General features: G+C 47.2%; 1 protein-coding gene across 1 annotated transcript in view; it reads right to left on the minus strand.

Moving 5' to 3' along the window:
- LOC140715191 (zinc finger matrin-type protein 4) overlaps window positions 1–20,770 on the minus strand; it is a 329,424-nt gene that overhangs the window by 54,916 nt on the left and 253,738 nt on the right. The window lies entirely within an intron of this gene.

Consider the following 20,770-nt stretch of genomic DNA (forward strand, 5'->3'; position numbering starts at 1 on the left):
AGAAGGAAAGATGTGCTTGCTGGTGGGTTCACCTATCACCCTCTAGCTTGTACTCCTCCTCCTCCTCCCCCACCTTCTTATTCTGGCTTCTTCCCCCTTCCTTCTCCAACCTATGGACTCACTTCCAATTCTCTACAACTCATGTTCTCAATATTTATTTATTTGTTTTTCTTTTTGTATTTGCACAATTTGTTGTCATTTACACACTGGTTGTTTGCCTTTGCGTGCGTGCATGTGCCTGTGCGTGTGTGTCTGTGTGCGTGTGCGTGTGTCTGTGCACGTGCGTGCGTATGTGTGTGCGTGTGTGTGTGCGTGCGTGTGTGCACACGTGCGTGTGTGTGTGTGTGTGTGTGTATGTGTGTGTGTGTGTGTGTGTGTGTGTGTGTGTGTGTGTGTAGTATTTCATTGATTCTTTTGTGTTTCTTCATATTAATTGTGAATGCCCAGAAGAAATTGAATCTCTGGATAGTTACAGTGATGTATATGTACTTTGATTATAAAACCTACTTTGAAGTTTGAAATTTCTAGTCCTTATGAAGGGTCTCGGCCGAAATGCTGATTCTTTATTTCCCTCCGTGGCTGCCCAACCTGCGGAGTTCCTCCAGCGTTTTTTGTGCATTACTCTGGATTCCAGCACTTGCAAAACCTCTTGTGTTTCTGAAAATGTTGTCAGGGATAAGAGACTTGACTATAGGGAGAGGTTGGACAGGCTAGGGCCTTCTATAAGAAATTATCTTATACAAGTATATAAATTAATGAGGGGAATCAATAGGTTGAACGCACACAGCCTCTTCTCCAGCATTTCGTGTGTGTTGTTCTGGATTTCCTGCATCTGCAAAATCTCTTGTGTAAAGGAGAGAGGAGAGATACTTGCAGGCAAACATCCAACAAATGTTAAACAATTTGGGCAAATTGAAGAATCTGATTTATCAGTTCTGCACCCCGTCTCACCACACGCTCTTCCATTTGCAAAAGCATTTTTCAGCCTCTGAAAGTCATAACCTCATAAGCAGCCCATCAATCATTCAGCGGATTCATAAACACTTTGTCTTCCCGCTTGTGTTGAGGTTGAGGTTAAGGGTATTCAGCGGGGGATCGTGCTTGGTATGCGTGGAGCTCCTTGGCACTGCAGCTCGGAAGGTAAAAATGATCAAATCTCTCTCTCCGTGGCGCCCGTGCCAGACATTGTTTGATGATCTCCACAAGATGCCAGTGCAACACATCTCTCTTTCCTGTGGAAAATGCAATGCAAGGGAACAGGAACAGAGAACGAGCTGGATGTTCGGGGGCAGCCAAAGACGAGCATTTAAAAGCAGCCTGATCTGACCACCCATTTACATTAATCCCAATCGATTCTCACCACATTCCCATCAACTGCCGCCAGTTTCTACCCCTCACACCTAAAATGCATTTAACTAAATTTATTAATGAAAAACTGGGCGCCACAGTCGTATGGCAGTTAGTGTGACACTATTATAGCTCGGGGCATAGGAATTCAGAGTTCAATTCCGGCGTCCTCTGCAAGACAATTGTACATTCTTCTAATAACTGTGTGGATTTCCTCTGGGTGCCCTGGTTTCCTCCCATGAGAGGTACAGATAGGGTAGACAGTCAGAATAATTTCCTCTAGGGTGGAAGTATCGAGGACTTGAGGAGACACGTTTAAGGTGAGAGAGCAAAGTATGAAGGTGATCTGGGGGCCATGTTTTTAACACTAAGAGGCATACGTGGCTGGAATAGGCTGCCAGTGTTGGGTGGTGGTGGAAGCAGATACTGCAAGACACTGTTAGAGGGATCTAGACTGTGTGATGCCAAGGGAGATTTCATTTAATTTGGCATCATGTTCAGCACAGACACCGTTGGGCCGAAGTGCCTCCTCTTGTGCTGTACTCTTTTATGCTGTATGTTCTACGATTCACAGAGAGCGTAGGAGAAGGATACAGAGGCTGCTCATGTCAGAGAGGGTGGTCGGACAACCCCGGTGCTTAATTTAAGGGTGGCCAAGGAAAATGAGAGTCCCAAAAAATGTAACCAATGTAATCTCGCTTCCATTTTACCAATCAGGTTACTAGATTATCAGGGATATAGGTATCAGATTGTGTATTGGAGCGAGTCACTGGGCAGCGTGTTTGTGGCGAACTACATATACCTGTCTGGACAAGCCCCCCCGCTGACTGCTCCTGTGGCTCCTCCCACAGACCCCTGTATAAAGGCGATTGAGGCCTGAGCCCTGCCCTCAGTCTCCAGGATGTAGTATGGTGGTCAATTACTGCTTGTTCTTTCTTCCAGCCAATATCTCGCCTCACGTCTCGGAGAGTTATTGATGGTGCATCAGTGTTCTAGGCTGGAGCAGTGCCCAGTCCAAGTGCGAGGTACAATATGCTGCTTGGACAATTTAAACGCCAGACCAGATAGACTGGACAGACAGGGTGTCGGGATCTGAGTCGAGAGCCGATTTTGCTCACTCTCCGCGAAGGTTACTCCTCTCTCCATGGGGCTGAGACTATGAAGACTGCCCCGGCTGCAAGTGCTCTGTATCTGCTAATATGATGGACTGATACCGAGGCTTTGGGCCTACTCCGGGCTGCTCTGGGGTTTGGATCTAAGGACGCATTTTGCTTTGGAATGTTGTTGCTCACTTCTGCCGTTTGTGTTTTCCCCCTTTCTCTGTGCAGTGGGTGTTGGTCTTTATCTTTTTTTCGTTGGGTTCTTTTGGGCCTCTTGTTTTGTGGCTTCCTGCGAGCAAACAAATCTCGGGGTTGTATCATTTCTACATTATTTAATAATAACTGTACTTTGAGGTACCCACCCTATGATGGGTGAGTGCTGGGATCGATATTCAGAGCTCAGCCAAGTCCACAGTTGAGGGCCCAAGTCTTAGGGTCCTGGAGTTGGACAACTGTCTGGGTGTGCAGGAAAGGTGCCCACTTTCCTGTTGGTTTGTGTGTTGTTCTGCCGAGCATTGTAGGCATGCTGGCGTTGGAATGTGTGATGACACACAGAGTGATGCACCATCAATAACTCACTCTGAGACGTAAAGGCGAGATATCGGCTTTTATTGACTGGAAGAAGGAACAAGCAGTGAGTGACCACTATACAACTGATGCACCATCAATAACTCACTCTGAGACGTAAGAAGCGAGGTATCGGCTTTTATTGACTGGAAGAAGGAACAAGCAGTGAGTGACCACTATACTACATCCTGGAGACAGAGAGGCCGGGCTCAGGCCTCAATCGCTTTTATACAGGGGTCTGTGGGAGGAGCCACAGGAGCAGTCATCAGGGGGCGCGTCCAGACAGGTATATGTAGTTCACCACATTCACCCCCCCCTTTGTTTTAAAAAGAGTCCCCATGTGGCGAAGTTTCTTACAAGTATATTTACAGGTTAAGTCTATCAGGTGGTCGAATCTGTTGCTGCGATCTACGTAGCACCGGCTGTGATTGCACAGGTGGCGGTGGTGGTGATTGCACAGGTGCCGGTGGTGATTGCACAGGTGCGGTGGTGGTGATTGCACAGGTGCCGGTGGTGATTGCACTGGAGATGGTGGTTGTGCTGGTTCCGGCCTAACTGGAGGTGTCAGCCCACTAGGCGTCAGTGATCCCTCACACGTGTGCGAGGCGCCTGGAATATACGCATACGAGACTCCCGGTATATGAGTGTCGTGAGGGGTCAGTGTAGGGCTTGGTGTGCTCGGTGTCACCTCGGGTACAGGGTTCTTAGTTACCGTGGAGTGTTTGGGGTAGTGGTCTGCTGCTCCTGCGGGCGCCAGGTCACGGATGGAGACCGTGTCCTCCCGCCCATCAGGTAAGACCACGTAGGCATACTGGGAGTTTGCATGTAGAAGGTGAACCCTCTCGACCAGCGGGGAGTATTTATTACTCCTCACGTTTCCGGAGCAGCACTGGCCCTGGGGACGTCAGCCAAACTGGTAGGGTGGTCCCAGTGACAGACTTCCTGGGAAAAGAGAATAGGCGCTCGTGAGGGGTGGTATTGGTGGACATACATAACAGGGAGCGGATAGAGTGGAGTGCCTCAGGGAGGACCTCCTGCCATCGAGAGACCGGCAACCCTTTTGACTTAAGGGCTAAAAGTGTGGCCTTCCATACTGTGGCATTCTCCCTCTCCACCTGTCCATTTCCCCGGGGATTATAACTCGTGGTCTGACTAGTAGCAATGCCCCTAGCTAGCAGGTACCGGCGCAGCTCGTCACTCATAAAGGAGGACCCTCTGTCACTGTGGATATAGCAGGGATATCCGAACAGAGTGAAGAGCTGGCGCAGGGCTTTTATGACGGACGTGGTAGTGGTGTCGGGGCAGGGAATGGCAAAGGGGAACCGCGAGTACTCGTCGATAATATTGAGAAAATAGACATTGTGGTCGGTGGAGGGAAGGGGGCCCTTAAAGTCAACACTCAGTCGCTCAAAAGGGCGGGTGGCCTTGACAAGTTGCGCCGTTTCAGGATGGTAGAAATGCGGTTTGCACTCAGCGCAGATTTGGCAGTCCCTGGTTATCGTCCTGATGTCCTCCAGGGAGTACGGCAGGTTCCGGGCTTTTACGAAATGGTAAAATCGGGTGACCCCCGGGTGGCAAAGATGTGCATGGAGGGCGTATAGCTGGTCGAGCTGTGCGCTGGCACATGCTCCCCGGGATAGGGCATCAGGGGGCTCATTGAGCCTTCCAGGCCGGTACAGGATATCATAGTTGTAGGTGGAGAGTTCTATTCTCCACCGCAAAATTTTATCATTTTTGATTTTGCCCCGCTGTTGGTTGCTGAACATGAACGTAACCGAGCGCTGGTCGGTCAGCAAGGTGAACCTTTTGCCGGCGAGATAGTGCCTCCAGTGCCTAATAGCTTCCACTATGGCCTGGGCTTCTTTCTCCACCGCGAAGTGCCGAATTTCAGAGCCTTGAAGGGTATGAGAAAAGAATGCTAGTGGCCTGCCTGCCTGATTGAGGGTAGCAGCCAGCGCGAAATCGGAGGCGTCACTCTCTACTTGGAAGGGAATGGTCTCGTCCATCGCATGCTTCGTTGCTTTGGCAATGTCCCCTTTAATGCGGCTGAAGGCCGCGCAGGCCTCAGCAGAGAGGGGAAAAGTGGTAGACTTGACCAGGGGGCGGGCCTTGGCTGCGTAATGGGGGACCCATTGGGCGTAATAGGAAAAAAACCCAGGCACCGTCTGAGGGCTTTGAGAGTTGTGGGAAGAGGGATTTCTAACAGGGGGCGCATACGGTCGGGATCAGGGCCAATGACCCCGTTTTCCACGACGTACCCAAGGATAGCGAGTCGGGTGGTTCCGAACACACACTTGTCCCTGTTATAAGTAAGGTTCAGAGCTTCGGCCACTTGGAAAAATCATTGGAGGTTGGCGTCGTGATCCGACCAGTCGCGACCACAGATGGTGATGTTATCCAGATAGGGAAATGTGGCCTTCAGTTGGTACTGGTCCACCATCCGGTCCATTTCCCTCTGGAAGACCGAGACACCATTTGTGACACCAAATGGGACATGCAGGAAGTGATAGAGCCTGCTGCCTGCCTCGAAGGCGGTGTAGGGGCGGTCCTCTGGGCGGATGGGGAGCTGGTGATAAGCGGATTTCAGATCTATGGTCGAGTACACCTTGTACTGAGCTATCTGGTTGACCATATCCGCGAGGCGGGGTAGGGGGTAAGCATCAAGCTGCGTGAACCTATTGATGGTTTGACTATAGTCCACGACCATCCTATTTTTCTGCCCAGTCCGAACAACAACCACCTGGGACCGCCAAGGGCTTGTGCTTGGCTCGATGATCCCCTCCCCGAGCAGCCGCTGCACCTCTGACTGAATGAAGGCCCTGTCCCCCGCGCTGTACCTCCTGCTTTTAGTTGCCACCGGTTTACAGTCGGGGGGTCAGGTTGGCGAACAGCAGTGAGGGAGGGATCTTGAGGGTGGAGAGGCTGCAAGTGGTGTCGGTAGTGCAGCTGTCGGCATGGTGCTGGGCGGGACGTGTGGTTCGGTGTGTGTGTTCCTGACAGTGAGTGGTGGGAGGGGCCCGTCATATGCCATAGTCACACTTTTGAGATGGCTCTGGAAGTCCAGCCCCAATAGCACAGGCGCGCACAGTTGAGGCATGACCAGTAGCGCAAAGTTCTGATATTCTGTGCCCTGCACCATCAATGTCGCTAAACAACCCACCTGGATGTCTGTGGAATGCGACCCAGAAGCCAAGGTGACCCTCTGGCTTACCAGCCATGTCACGAGTCTGCAGCGTTGCACTGTGTCCGGGTCAATAAAACTCTCAGTGCTGCTCATGTCAAACAGGCAGCTAGTCCTGTGCCCCTCCACCAGGATGTCCATCATTGACCTTGCAAGCTGGTGTGGGGTGCTTTGGTCGAGGGTTACGGTGGCCAGAGTTGAACTGCCGTCTTGGTGCCCGGTAAGCACCGGTGGGTCGGGGGCGGGGCATGCTGACGCCGACAAAGATGGCCGCCCACATCCGGGCATGCAAGATGGCGGCCCCCATGTCTCACACGCAGCGCTGCTCGACCCCGCTCGTGGTTTAGACTTACAGACCTCAGCGAAATGGCCCTTCTTCCCGCAGCTGGAGCAGGTCTCTTCTCCGGCCGGGCAGCGTTTTCAGGGGTGCTTTTCGAGTCCGCAGAAATAACACAGCTCGGGCTTTTGCCTGGCCGCCGCCGAGGTCGGGTTCGGAGAGTTTGTGGAATCGCGACTGGCAGCGGCGTTGACGAATTCGCTCGCTGGAACCGGCGGCGGCGGGGTCTGAGGTGTCTACGGGACCGGCGGGGAATCGCGCGGCTGGACAGCGTCAGCGTTGTGCAGAGCAGCCTCCAGCGTGTCGGCCGTCTCGATCGCCAAGCATGAGGTAAGATCGGCATTTTCCAGCAGCCGCTGGCGCACGTACACTGACCTGATCCCCGTAACAAAGGCGTCTCGTACCAGGAGCTCCGCATGCTGTTCCGCCGTGAGCGTTTTGCAGTCACAAGTTCGGACGAGCGTCTGTAGGGCTTGGAGAAACTGGGCGCACGACTCTGCAGGCCACTGTCGGCACGTAGCTAAACGATGTCTTGCGTAGATGGTGTTCACCGGCCGCAGGTACTGTCTTTTGAGGGCGTCCAGTGCCCCTTCGTAGGTCGGCAGTTCTCTGATAAATGAATAAACTTTTGGGGTGACTCTCGAGAGGAGAATTCGGTGCATAACAGCGGGTTCAGTTGCACTAACCTCCTCCAAGTATGATTGGAAGCATGCAAGCCAGAGTTCAAAGGCAAGAGCTGCTTCAGGGTCTTGGGGGTCCAAATCCAATCTTTCCGGACGTAAAACGGTTTCCATGTTTTAAAACTTCCAGTCAATAAAATTGATGCACCATCAATAACTCACTCTGAGACGTAAAGGCGAGATATCGGCTTTTATTGACTGGAAGAAGGAACAAGCAGTGAGTGACCACCATACTACATCCTGGAGACAGAGAGGCCGGGCTCAGACCTCCATCACCTTTATACAGGGGTCTGTGGGAGGAGCCACAGGAGCAGTCGTCAGAGGGCGTGTCCAGACAGGTATATGTAGTTCACCACACAGGGGCTGTCCTCCAGCACGTTATTTATTCGTTTGTTTATTTACAGATATAGCACAGTAAAAATACTTCTGGCGCATCGAGTCCGTGCTGCCCAATTACACCCGTGACTGATTAACCTACTAACCCCTATGTCTTTGGAAAGTGGGATGAAACTGGAGCACCTGGAGGAAACCCACACAGTCAAGGGTACAAAGTCCTTACAGAATTGGAGCTGTAATACTGTTACGCTATCCTCTATGCTTTCATTGGGTGTTAACTCAAACAACACATTTCACCATATGTTTCGATGTATATGTAATAAATAAATGTGAAAGTGAATCGGAAATCAATTTCATTAAATGGAATTTTTTCATCTTCACTCCAGGAGGGAACGTGAGGTGTTTACAATCCCATCCCACTCAGCTACTGCGGTCAGTAATCTGTTGGTAGCTACTTTAATACCACAAACATGCATGGTCTTTCGATTGCAGGGATTACAAGAGTCACAGTCTGATAGCTTTTTGTTCTTCCTGCAGCTTCTCAGCTCTGTCCCCAGAATACAGTATGTTCATCACTTAAGAGAAATACAGAACACAGGAGAAGTCACGGCCAAACGTGGCTTTATGAAATCTGTTCAAATATTTATGGTTCTCGAGGCGATGAGAAAATCCATTTACAGACCCTGTATCCTTTCCAGAGAGACAACAACTGACCCTGCTGTGGAAAGAATGCACAGCAACATCCTGTCAGGTGAGAAATGGCTGATGTTCCCTACATAAGGTAACTGCACGCAGTCTTTTCCCCAGGGTTGGGGACACAAGAACTAGAGGGCGCAGGTTTGAGGGGAGAGGTTTAAAAAGGATCTGATGAGCCACTTGTTCACACAGACGGTGGCGGGTGTATGGAACAAGCTGCCAGAGGAAGTGGTGGAGGTGGGTACAATTACAATGTTTGAAACCCATTTAGAGTGGTACTTGGGCAACACACACAAAATGCTGGAGCAGATCAGCAGGCCAGGCAGCATCTGTGCTGTCAACGTTTCGGGCTAAGACCCTTCATCAGGACTGATCGAACGTCAACTGGTTATTCTCTTCCAGAGAAGCTGCTGACCTGCGGAGTTCCTCCAGCATTTTGAGCGTGTTGCTTAAGGCTACGTCCATACTAGACCGGGTAATTTTGAAAACGCCGGTTTCGCGTAAAAACGATAGGCGTCCACACTACGCGTTTAAAAAAAATATCTCTGTCCACATTGAAACGGAGATTTCGGCGAATCTCCTCCTACGGCGCATGCGCAGGACACATCTACCGAAAACAAGCGACATGTTTGGTGTTGAATCTCGCTGTGAAAGATGGTGCGTGTTTGTTCAGTTACAGACGAGAAAACCTTAAATGACAGGCAGCTGTTGGCTCTTGTGCAGGAGGATTTAAAAGTAAAAAAATACTGAAGCGTATGGAGGCAACCGACAGGGAGTTCACGGACAGTATGACCCGGTTGACGACAAACATTGAAAAACTGACTGACTCTGTTGCATTAATAAAGCACCTTGTTAAATGTGTAAAACATGTCTGCATCAGTATTATCTTATATTTCCATACAATGTTACATTAGGCTGTTACACATCTATTGTCAGAGAAGTACTTGCATAAATAGGTAAACTACCTTCATACGAGCAAGGACAGAAAACAGGGCAAAGTGAGTACAGTATACTTATTTATTTGGTAAGTTATGGGTCAAAGTATTTGGTGAGCACATTTCTAACTCTTCTGGCTTCAGTCTCGTTGCCATCTGTTCTGAAATTGTTAGGTGAGTTCAAGAAAACAATGAAATGGCGTGCTGCCGTCTGACAGCGTTTTCAGATTTCTCCGGTTACCCCGTCCACACTGATCTGCCCAAGCGGTGTTTTCAAAAATACCCACCCTGGAAAGCGTTTCTGAAAAGCTCTGGTTTCAGGGAACGAAAACGCCGTTTTAGTGTGGACAGAGGGTAAAAACGAAGAGAAAAAGCTTCGGTTACGGATTTATCCGGTGTAGTGTGGACGTAGCCTAAGACTTCCAACATCTACAGAATCTCTTGGGTTTAGGATGCTTTTTCTAATGCATCTATAAAAAATTGCAACAGTCATCGGGGGCATACAAGCATACAAGAACCTTGGTCCTTTGTGCTTGGCCCTCTGTTCAATAATGCAACGGCTGACCAGGTTGTAATTTCAGTCCCCTAGTAACCTTTACCCTCTTGCTTTGCACTAGTCCCCCACCTTCTGACTTTTAACAAGCTGTTAATCTGAAGGGAAAAGTCTGAGCACTGGAATAGTGCATAAATCAAGTTTACTCAGAAGGGGAAGGGTGCAAATGTTTTGAATTCACCACTCTGGGGAAGAACCATTCTCAAGGCTTTTGAGGACCTGAGTTATAGGGAAAGGTTGAATAGGTTAGGACTTTATTCTCTGGAGCACAGGAGAATGGGGGGGGGGGGATCTTACAGACATAGACACAATTATGAGGGGTATTACTTACTCAAGACCCATCACTCCTGCTATTGCTTAGGCCACCAGCAGTAGCTCACCAGAGTCCTCTGTCCAGTCTTACACAGTGTCTCTATCTTCTTGGTGTATCCTTCCTCTCTCAGAGATGACTTCTTTAGAGCTTCTGTTGGTGTTTCTGTAGCACTGAGCTTTTAAGGGATGGGGTTGCTAGCCCCATGCCCAGACCTCCTCCTTTCACTTCTGGGCTTGGGGCCATCCATGGCTGAGTTAACAATACAGCACGGTACAGGCCCTTTGGCCCACAATGCTCTGCCGACCCTTAAACCCTGCCTCCCATATAACCCTCCACCTTAAATTCCTCTATATTCCTCCATATAAGTGGAAGAGTGCTACATGGCAGACTTGGTAAAATAAAAGGCAGCAAGGTGACAGCACAGGGGTGCAGCTGGCAGAGCACTTGCCTCACTTGACCCGGGTTTGATCCTGACCACGGCTGCTGTTCATGTGGAGTTTGCACATCCTCACTGTGACCATTTGTGCCTCCATTAGGTGCACCAGCTTCCTCCCATGTCCCAATGGTTAGCTAATTGATTGTCAAAGATTGCCAATAGTATGTGTAGCAGGGAGTAGCGAGATGTTAGGGGAATAAAATAGGATTAGTGCAAAATGAATATTAGCTGGTTGACATGATGGTCATTTGATAGCTCTAGACTGGAGGTTAGTATAATGAGGGAGATCTCTACTGAACATTGAAAAGCCTAGATGGAGTGAATATGGAAAGGGTGTTTCTTATAGTGGGAGAGTCTCGGACCAGGGGGCATAGCCTCAGAATAGAACGACGAGCTTTAAGAACGGAGATGAGGAGGAACTTCTTTAGATTGAAGCTAATGAATCTGAATCAGAATTTAATCAGGTTTAATATCACCGGCATATGTCATGAAATTTGTTAACTTTACAAATGAGTAGAGAGAAAAAAACTGAGTTACAGTAAGTATATATATGTCTGTTAAATAGATACGTTAAAATAAGTATTGCAAAACAAAATCAGAAATAAAAAAGTAGTGAGGTAGTGCACATGGGTTCAATGTTCATTTAGGAATCGGGTGGCAGAGGGGAAGAAGTTGTTCCTGAATCGCTGAGTGTGTGCCTTCAGGCTTCAGTACTTCCTTCCCGACGGTAACAGTATGAAGAGGGCATGTCCTAGGTGGTGGGGACTCCCCCTTCCTAAGGCACCGCTCCTTGAAGATCTCTTGGATACTACAGAGACTGGTACCCATGATGGAGCTGACTAATCTTACAGGTTTCTGCACCTTACTTTGATCTTGTGCTGTAGCACCCCATACCAGACAGTGATGCAGCCAGTCAGAATTCTCTCCATGGTACATTTGTAGAAGTATTCAAGTGTTTTAGTTGACAAACAAAGTCTCCTCAGACTCCTAAAGATATACAGTATAGCCACTGTCTTGCCTTCTTTACAGCTGTATCGATATGCTGGGACCACGTTAGGACCTCAGAGGCCTTGACACCCAGGAATTTGAAAATGCTCACTCTCTCCACTTCTGATCCCTCGATAAGGACTGACTTGTGTTCATCTTACCCTTCCTGAAGTCCACAATGAACTCTTTGGTCTTGCTGATGTTGAGTGCAAGGTTGTTGCTGTAACACCACTCAACTAACTGGTACAGAGGGTGATTGATAAGTTTGTGGCCTAAGAGTCAATTTTAGAAAACCTAGCACATTTATTTTTCCTATATTTATACACGTAGTCCAGCGGTCGTGGAGCATACGGATCCCTTCTTTGTAGAAGTCGGCATCTTGGACCTCCAGAAGTGGTCCACAGCATGGGGTGATTGATAAGTTCGTGGCCTAAGGTAGGAGATGAGTTATTAACTTCAAACTTACTGAGTTTTCACTCAGAGTAGAACTGCACATACATGTAACGAGAGCTGTATAACTCCTTCTACCTTAGGCCACAAACTTATCAATCACCCCTGCTATGGACCACCTAGAGGTCCAAAGAAGGGATCCGTATGCTCCATGACCGCTAGACTAATTGTGTAAATGTAGGAGGAGACTATGTTGAAAAATAAATGTGCTAGGTTTTCTAAAATCGATTCCTTCTACCTTAGGCCACAAACTTATCAATCACGCCTCGTAGATCTCGCTCCTGTACACTCGATCTTGTCTCCATCTGAGATTGTGTTCACAATAGTTGTATCATCAACAAATTTATAGATGGCATTTGAACTATGCCTAGCCCCACAGTTTTGGGTATAGAGAGAGTAGATTAGCTGGGCTAAGCACACATCCCTGAGGTGTGCCCGTGTTGATCGTCAGTGAGGAGAAGATGCTACTTCCAATCCACACCGATTGTGGTCTTCCAGTTACGAAATCAAGGATCCAGTTGCAGAGGGAGGTACAGAAGCCTAGGTTCTGTAGGTTTTCAATCAGGAGTGTAGGAATGCTGAGCTATAGTTAATAAACAGCATTATGACACAGGTATTTGTACTGTCCAGGTGATCCAGGATCGCGTGGAGAGCCATTGAGATCACTTCTGCTATAGACCTATTGTGGCGATAGTCGAATTACAATGGATCCAGGTCCTTCCTGAGACAGGTGTTGATTCTAGCCAATGCCAACCTCTCAAAGCACTTCATCACTGTAGATGTGAGTGCTACTGGGTGATAGTCATCGAGGCAGCTTACGCTGCTCTTCTTGGGCACTGGTAAAAATTGTTGCCCTTTTGAAGCAGGTGAGAACTTCTGATTGTAGCAATGAGAGATTGTCTTTGAACATACCCACCAGTTGGTTGGCACAGGTTTTCAGGGCCCTACCAGGTACCTCATCAGGCCATGCTGCCTTGCAAAGGTTCACCCTCTCGAGAGATAGCCTGCCATCGACATCTGAGGCAGAGATCACAAGGTCGCTGGATGCTGCAGGGATCCTCATAGCTGTGGTTTTATTCTCCCTTTCAAAGCGAGCATAAAAGGTGTTGAACTCATCTGGGAATGAAGCATCACTGCCACTCGTGATGTTGGGTCTCGTTTTGTAGGAACTAATGGCCTGCAAAACCAGCCAGAGTTGACGTGCGTCCAATGTTGCCTCTAACCTCACTTGGAATTGTTTTTTGGCTTTTGAAATGGCCCACTGCAAGTCATACCTTGTTTTCTTTTATAGACCTGGCTCACCAGACTTAATGCCACAGATCTAGCCCTCAGCAGACTATGAGCCTCCTGGCTCATCCATGGCTTTTGGTTTGGGAATATACAGTAAATTTTTGCAGGCCCACACTCATCTGCACAGGTTTTAATGAAGTGGGTGACATCTGTGGCCTGAAAATGACTTCCTGAGCACAGTCCAGTCCATTCATTAACACAAGAAAACCTGCAGATGCTGGAAATGCAAAACAACACACACACACAAAATGCTGGAGGAACTCAGCAGGCCAGGCAGCATCTATGGAAAAGAGTAAACAGTCGATGTTTCGGGCCGAGACCCTTCATCAGGACAGGAAAAGAAAGGGAGAAGTCTGTGTGAAGGTGGCAGGTGATAAATAAAACTGGGAGAGGAGGTGGGGGTGAAGTCAGGAGCTGAGAAGTTGACTGGTGAAAGAGGTAAAGGGCTGGGGATCTTATCCAGCCCTTTATCTCTTTCACTAATCAACTTCACCCCCCTCACCCTCTCCTGGTTGCACCTATCACCTGCCACTTCATCCTCCTCTCCCCCCACCCCAACTTCCTGCTCTGACTTCTCCCCTTCTTTTCCTGTCCTGATGAAGGGTCTCGGCCCAAAACATCGACTGTTTACAATTTTCCATAGATGCTGCCTGGCCTGCTGAGTTCCTCCAGCATTGTGTGTGTGATTTGCTGTGGAATTCGTTGCCACAGATGTCTCTGGAGGCCTGGTCGTTAGGTATATTTAAAGTGGAAGTTGATGGATGCTCGATTGTAGGAACACCAAAGGTTACAGGGAGAATGGGGTTGAGAAGGAAAAACAATCAGTTATTATGGAATGACAGAGCAGGCTTGATGGGCTGAATGGCCTGGTTCTGCTCCATGTCTTATATCTAAATTCAGTGGGCTGAAGCAATTCTCTGTCATTGCTGGTTTCAATAGGAAAGATGGCTTGGGCTGGTTTATTAATGATTAATTTTTTTTTGTTTTAATATTGTCGCATGTACAGCGAAAAGCGTGTCTTGCATACTGTTTGCACAGATCATTTCCTTACACAATGCATTGCTTTCACGTTGAATTTCTTTGGTATGCAGTCTCCCCTGCCTGAATCTGAGCTTCCTCGCCACCCGTGTTACCTCCTTCATCATCTGCCCCCCCCCCCCCACAACCTCACAAGGAAAGTGCAGCATTTATTCAATCAGGAAGAGAGCTTTGAATGTGTTTGCCAACTCCTTTGAGTTCTGCATGTCATTTTTTTTGCTTCTTGTATAAAAGAGTGTGATTATATCTCGGTATAGATGTGAATAGCGTGTGCTCAAAGGGAACTCTGGGACTGATAATGTACACAAAGACACCCTGTGTGTTCCCCAGTTCCCTGTGTCTAGAATCTTCAGACACTTGGAGAAAGGCAGCAGGAATCAACTGCAATCTTTCACAGTTATCTCAAAGAGAGACAGCGAGGATCTCTACTTATAAAACAAGTCACTCTTCATGAACAGAAGACGCTGGAAGTGCTCTGTGGTCAGGCACCAGCAGATGGAATGGAAGGCCGGAGCTCATGTTTCAGATCAATGGCCCTTTATTACAATACCAGCCAGGGACACCAACCTGTTTCCCTCCCCACAGACACTGCCTGACAAGCCTCAGTAACTCCAGCACCTTCTGATCTCATTACTTTTCTAGAAACTGTAGATTTTTGCTTTTGAAATAAATATCTATCGTGATATACTCATAGAGTGCAGAACAAGCCTTCAGGTTATCATACTAGGAATGTTTGATGCCTCTGGGCCTGTATTGACTGGAATTTAGAAGAATGGGGGGGGGGATCTCATTGAAACCTTTCAAATGTTGAAAGGCCTAGACAGAGCAGATGTGGAAAGGATGTTTCCCATGGTGGGGGAGTCTAGGACAAGAGGGCACAACCTCAGGATAAAGGGGAGCCCATTTAAAACAGAAATGAGGAGAAATTTCTTTAGCCAGAGGGTGGTGAATTTATGGAAGTAGTTACCACGGACAGCTGTGGTTTTCAGGTCGTTGGGTGTAATTAAGGATGAGATTGATAGGTTCTTGATTGGCCAGGCATCAAAGGTTACGGGGAGAAGGCCGGAGAATGGGGTTGAGGAAGGTAAGAAAGGATCAGCCAGGATTGAATGGTGGAGCAGACTCGATGGGCTAAATGGCCTAATTCTGCTCCTATGACTTATGGTCTTATGTACATGCTGAACTTTTTGCTCACATTAGGATCATACCTTTCTATTCTTTGCTTAGTTAAGTACCTGCTCAGTGGTTCAAAGGTTCAATTTAATATCAGAGAATGTATACAGTTTACAAACTGAAATTTTTACTCTTCGCAGAAATACGGCTAAATATTTTATTAATAACACTTTCTCTGTGGTAAATTGTGGTGAACTATCACCACAAACAAAGAAGAGGCAAGTGAAGGTGAAACTCACTCGAGGGTTGAGGCGTGGGGGTATAATGCAAAGTCGGACTGCGACATGTTCGAGGAGAAATGGTCAGAGCAAAGCCGAGGCAAGCTTGAGACGGAGTTGGAGCGAGCGAATTGGAGAGGAGTCAGTACAGAAGGGTTTTGGAGTCCTTCCGCCTAAACAGAGTGAGGTTGGATTTGTCTTACTGCCAAGCTGATTCAGAAAGTTTGAGTGTACTCCAGCTGCTCCAGGCTCTGGGTGTGTGGACTGAATCTGGTTCTGAATGCTATTGTTTGTGTGATTTCTGGTTTTTTTTTATTCTCTCTCTGCGCAATGGGTGTTGGTCTTTTTTTTAAAACAGTGCTCTTTCGTGTTTCTCACTTTGTGGCTGTCTGTGAGCCGACAAATCTCAAGGTTGTATAATTTATACATATTTTGATAATAAATGTACTTTTGAACATCCATGAAACAGTAAGAAACCCCAAGAATGAATGACAGAAACATCAGAACCCCAAAGCCCACTCTCCCCCTCCCAAGCACAAGCAGCAGAGACAATGACAAACCTCTCCCCACCACCATGCACGCATACAAAAGCCCTCAAAGAGAATCCATCAAAAATACACTCCAATCAACTGTCTGGCATCTCAGACAGGCTCTCTGTCACTAGCGAGGGGCAGAGAGATCGGGCCTGCAACAACAGCGGGAGACCAGCAGCTCGCTGCTCTGATGTTACAACAGAGTCCCCCGACTTGAGGATTGACAGGTCCTAGAGAGAGAGAGAGAGAGAGAGAGAGAGAGAGAGAGAGAGAGAGAGAGAGAATCACTCGAGTACGGGGGCCTTCTTCCAACAGTAGAGTACACACCACCTGCTGTCTCAATGTTTCTTAAACATAGTCTGGACCTGATACTCCCACCTCCTCGGACAGCAATTTCCAGATATCAAACACTCTTTGTGTAAGAAACCTTATTCCTATGAACCTATTGGGCATAACTTTAAGGTGTTTAGAGTAAGTATAGGGGGGGATATCAGTTTTACACAGAGAGAGATGTGTTTGGAATGCACCGCCACAGGTGGTGGTAGAGGCAAATACATTCGGGGCATGTAAGGGAGGCACATGGATGATAGTAAAATGGAGGGTGCAGTGGAAAGGGCTAGATTGACCTTGGGCTAGGTTAAAGGGTTGATACAACATTGTGGGCCAACGGGACTGTACTGGCTGTACTGTTCTGAGTCCTATGTTCCATGAACCTCTTTAAAACTCCTACCTCACATTTTAAGCAAAACCCTCTTGCTTCTGAATGCATTAGGAAAATATTTTGACTCTATCCTATCTATGCCTCTTATAATCTTTATACCTCTATCAGGTTACCCTTTAGTCTCCGCTGCTCCAGGGAAAACAAGCCCAGCCTATCCAGTCTCATCCCATAATGAAAATCCAGGCGACATCCTGGCGAATCCTCTCCGCACTCTCTCCAACAGAATCACATCCTTCCTGTCACACGATGACTGGAGCAACACGTAAGGGACTGGAAGCTCAGCTCTCAGAGACAGCCTGCCTGTGTGCTTGAGTGGGTGGGTGAGTGAGAGGGCGAAAAGGAACTTGCTTTTGCTGTTGCTTGTGTTGTTCTGCTGAACAGGGTGGGCATGCTTCGTTGGTGCCGGAATGTGCAGTAATACTTGCGGACTGCGCCCAGCACACCCTTAGGTTGTGTTGGTTGTTAATGTTAATTATGCATTTCATTGTATGTTTTGATGTAAACATGATAAATAAATGAATGATAATTCAGTACTCCAGGTGCTGACCAACCTGTGCTCTGTAAAGTTGCAAGGTACACTCGGATAAATCATACTCATTTGGGAGACTGGGTTGCTCTCCAGAAAGTCCTCACATACAGAACTGGAAATTCAACAAACTCTCTGCCTTACAGAATGGGGCACGAACGAGTACATTCTGGTTTGCCCCTCTTTTACATCCTCTATTACCCCCATTGTAAACACTTTAAACCACTGTTTATAATGCTGATTACATTGTAAATACATGCTGGAATTTATGTATTTATGCACATTTTATTCCATATCTGTGCTTTAACTTCTCACTTTATTTTTAAATTCATTCTTTTTTAAAATATGTTTGAATGTTGTTTTATGTTTGTTGTATGTTGTGCCCTGACCAACACACCACAGCAAATTCCTAATACGTGTAAAGTTATATAGTGAATAAAGTTGATCCTTGAGAAACTTCTCCTTCAAAATAACCTGGAAACACAAGAGCTCTCCCCTTGGAAATAGTGATGACAGAGTATCATACCAGACACACACCCGGCGGAGTGAAGGATAAGAAGATTGATGTTACTGAACTATGAGTGCTGTCCATCTACCTCCCTGTACTCCTCTGTACCAGAAGACAATAGACAGTAGGTGCAGGAGTAGGCCATTTGGCCCTTCTAGCCAGCACCACCATTCACTGTGATCATGGCTGATCATACACAATCAGTACCCATGGATACAATCAAGACCATGGATACTGCCTCACGATATTCAATGTTGAGGTCCTTGGACCAGAGAAGAGTGAAGGGCCACTGGGAAGTGAGGAGAACATCAGACTGGAGATGATCCCATGGGGAGCTGGAACAGGCTCTGCTTCTAAACCTTGCACGTATTATCCTTGAAGAGCAAACCACAGCATGCCCCAGTGGAAAATTGTTCATAAACAGGCTGTCTCCGAATTACAAACGCCTGGCTGACGGACACCCCTACATAGGAACAAACTCCAATATTAAATTCTAAAGTGTGTTATACATACATACATTCATTCGCATGAACAGCAGAACAAGTCTTCCTCTCTCTTTTTCCTCTTTCTCTCTCTCCACTTTGGATAACAGTTCTTTCTTTTGTGCTTTTAACGCCATTCATTGCAACATTGTTAAAGACAAAGTCAAAACCGATTTATTATCTAATTCTGATATGTCACCTTGAGATTCATATTTTGCAGGCATTTACAGGAAAATGAAATATAATACAATTTATGAAAAACTATACATAAATAAGGACTGGCAAACAACCAAAGTGCAAATAAAATATTAAATAATACTGAGAACATGAAAGTGAGACTGTAGATTGTGGAATCAGTTTGGAGTTGAGGTTTTTATTTAGTTTCCCATGGTGAGTGAAGTTATCCACACTGGTTTAGAAGCCTGATGACTGTAGTGTAACGAGAATTCCTGAACCTGGTGTGTGGGATTGTAAGGCTCCTGTTCCACTTGCCCGATGGTAGTATCGAGAAAAAAGCATGGCCTGGATGGTGCTCCCTTGTGACAGCGCTCCATGTAAATATACTCAGGGGTGAGGAGGGCTTTTCCTGTGTAGGACTGATTGGTGAGGTATGGTTACTGTATTGAGTGATTTTGTGTATTTCCTAACTTATGGGCCTCTGTAACCTTTGAACCAGATTGTAAGCCGGGGACGTTCTGTAAACAGCTCCACAATGGTTTGAGCTACAGCACAGTAATTATCCCACAGGAGAGGGGGAACAGTGTCAGTTAATGTTATCTAAATGACTCACAGTAAAGATCAGAACCAAGCAATAAACTGAACAGCCAATCGATTTCAGTATGGTGACGCGCTGTTGAAGAGTTGCGTTAAAAATAGGGAGAGTTACTGTAAGTACAACTCAGGGACAACTTGAAACACTGTGATGAATTTCTCCTGTTAAAAAAATAATGCACACAATTCTCAAAGCAGCGCGCTATGATTGGTTTGTTTTCCTGCTGCCTTCACCCTGGCAGCGAGAGAAATCACTGATCATTGATCTAATCAGAGGCAACAGACCCACTGCCACTTGGAGATGCAAAGCTTGCCGATCAATCAGGCCACAAGGTCAAGGCCACAGAGCCACTGAATAGGTAAAGACTGTCTGAGAGCAGTACTTGCTATTCAAGGTACTTCCCCCAACACCGAGCAGAAAGATGTACAAACAGCAGCAAAGTGTACAGACATTTAGGGAACAAGACAATCACTGCTCGCCAGAGCATCTTCCGCTTGGGACATGTTTGTAGAAGGGCAGACCCAGGCTACATTAGAGAAATGCCCAGGCACAGGAAGAGTAATCCTTGCCAATGACCTTGGTCAGACTCCAGCCTGTAACTCACTCCCTACAATCTGTTCCTCGGCAGATTACTCATCGTTAGGGATTTGGGAAATCATACTTGGCAGTGTAACCCCACTCCCGGGAATCTCTCGCTCTATGTAGAAACCCGTTGAACCCCTGGATTAGATCCCAGCATGTAGCCCACTCCTTAGAGTGTGTTATAAACCCCCTGAACCCCTGGATTAGATCCCAGCATGTAGCCCACTCCTTAGAGTGTGTTATAAACCCCCTGAACCCCTGGATTAGATCCCAGCATGTAGCCCACTCCTTAGAGTGTGTTATAAACCCCCTGAACTCCTGGATTAGATCCCAGCATGTAGCCCACTCCTTAGAGTGTGTTATAAATCCCCTGAACTCCTGGATTAGATCCCAGCATGTAGCCCACTCCTTAGAGTGTGTTATAAACCCCCTGAACTCCTGGATTAGATCCCAGCATGTAGCCCACTCCTTAGAGTGTGTTATAAACCCCCTGAACCCCTGGATTAGATACCAGCATGTAGCCCACTCCTTAGAGTGTGTTATAAACCTCCTGAACCCCTAAATTAGATTCCTGCCTGTAATTAACTCCCGGGGGTCAGTTATTCTACATATAAACCTCTTAAAAACCCTCAATTAGATTCTACCTCTAACTCACGGCTGGATATCTGTTTTGCCATATATAAATTTTCCAAATTGTTCAGTTAGATCCCAGCCTGCATCTCATTTTCAGGGATCTGTTATCCAGCCTGTGCCCTGAAACCCTTAGTTAGATTCTATCCGTAACCCACCCCCAGGAATGGCCATGATTTTATTGAATGGCGGGGCAGGCTCAACGGGTCAGATGGCCCACTTCTGCTCCTATTTCCTACGTTCTTATGAATCTGTTGTTCTATATATAACTACACCCAAACAAACCCCTGAATTATATTCCAGAATATAACTCACTCCCAGCTATCCATTATTCTATATTTATAAAAGACCTTAAAACCTTGATCAGATTCTAGCCAGC

Source organism: Hemitrygon akajei, chromosome 23 (assembly GCF_048418815.1).
Source record: "Hemitrygon akajei chromosome 23, sHemAka1.3, whole genome shotgun sequence".
NCBI classification, from domain to species: domain Eukaryota; kingdom Metazoa; phylum Chordata; class Chondrichthyes; order Myliobatiformes; family Dasyatidae; genus Hemitrygon; species Hemitrygon akajei.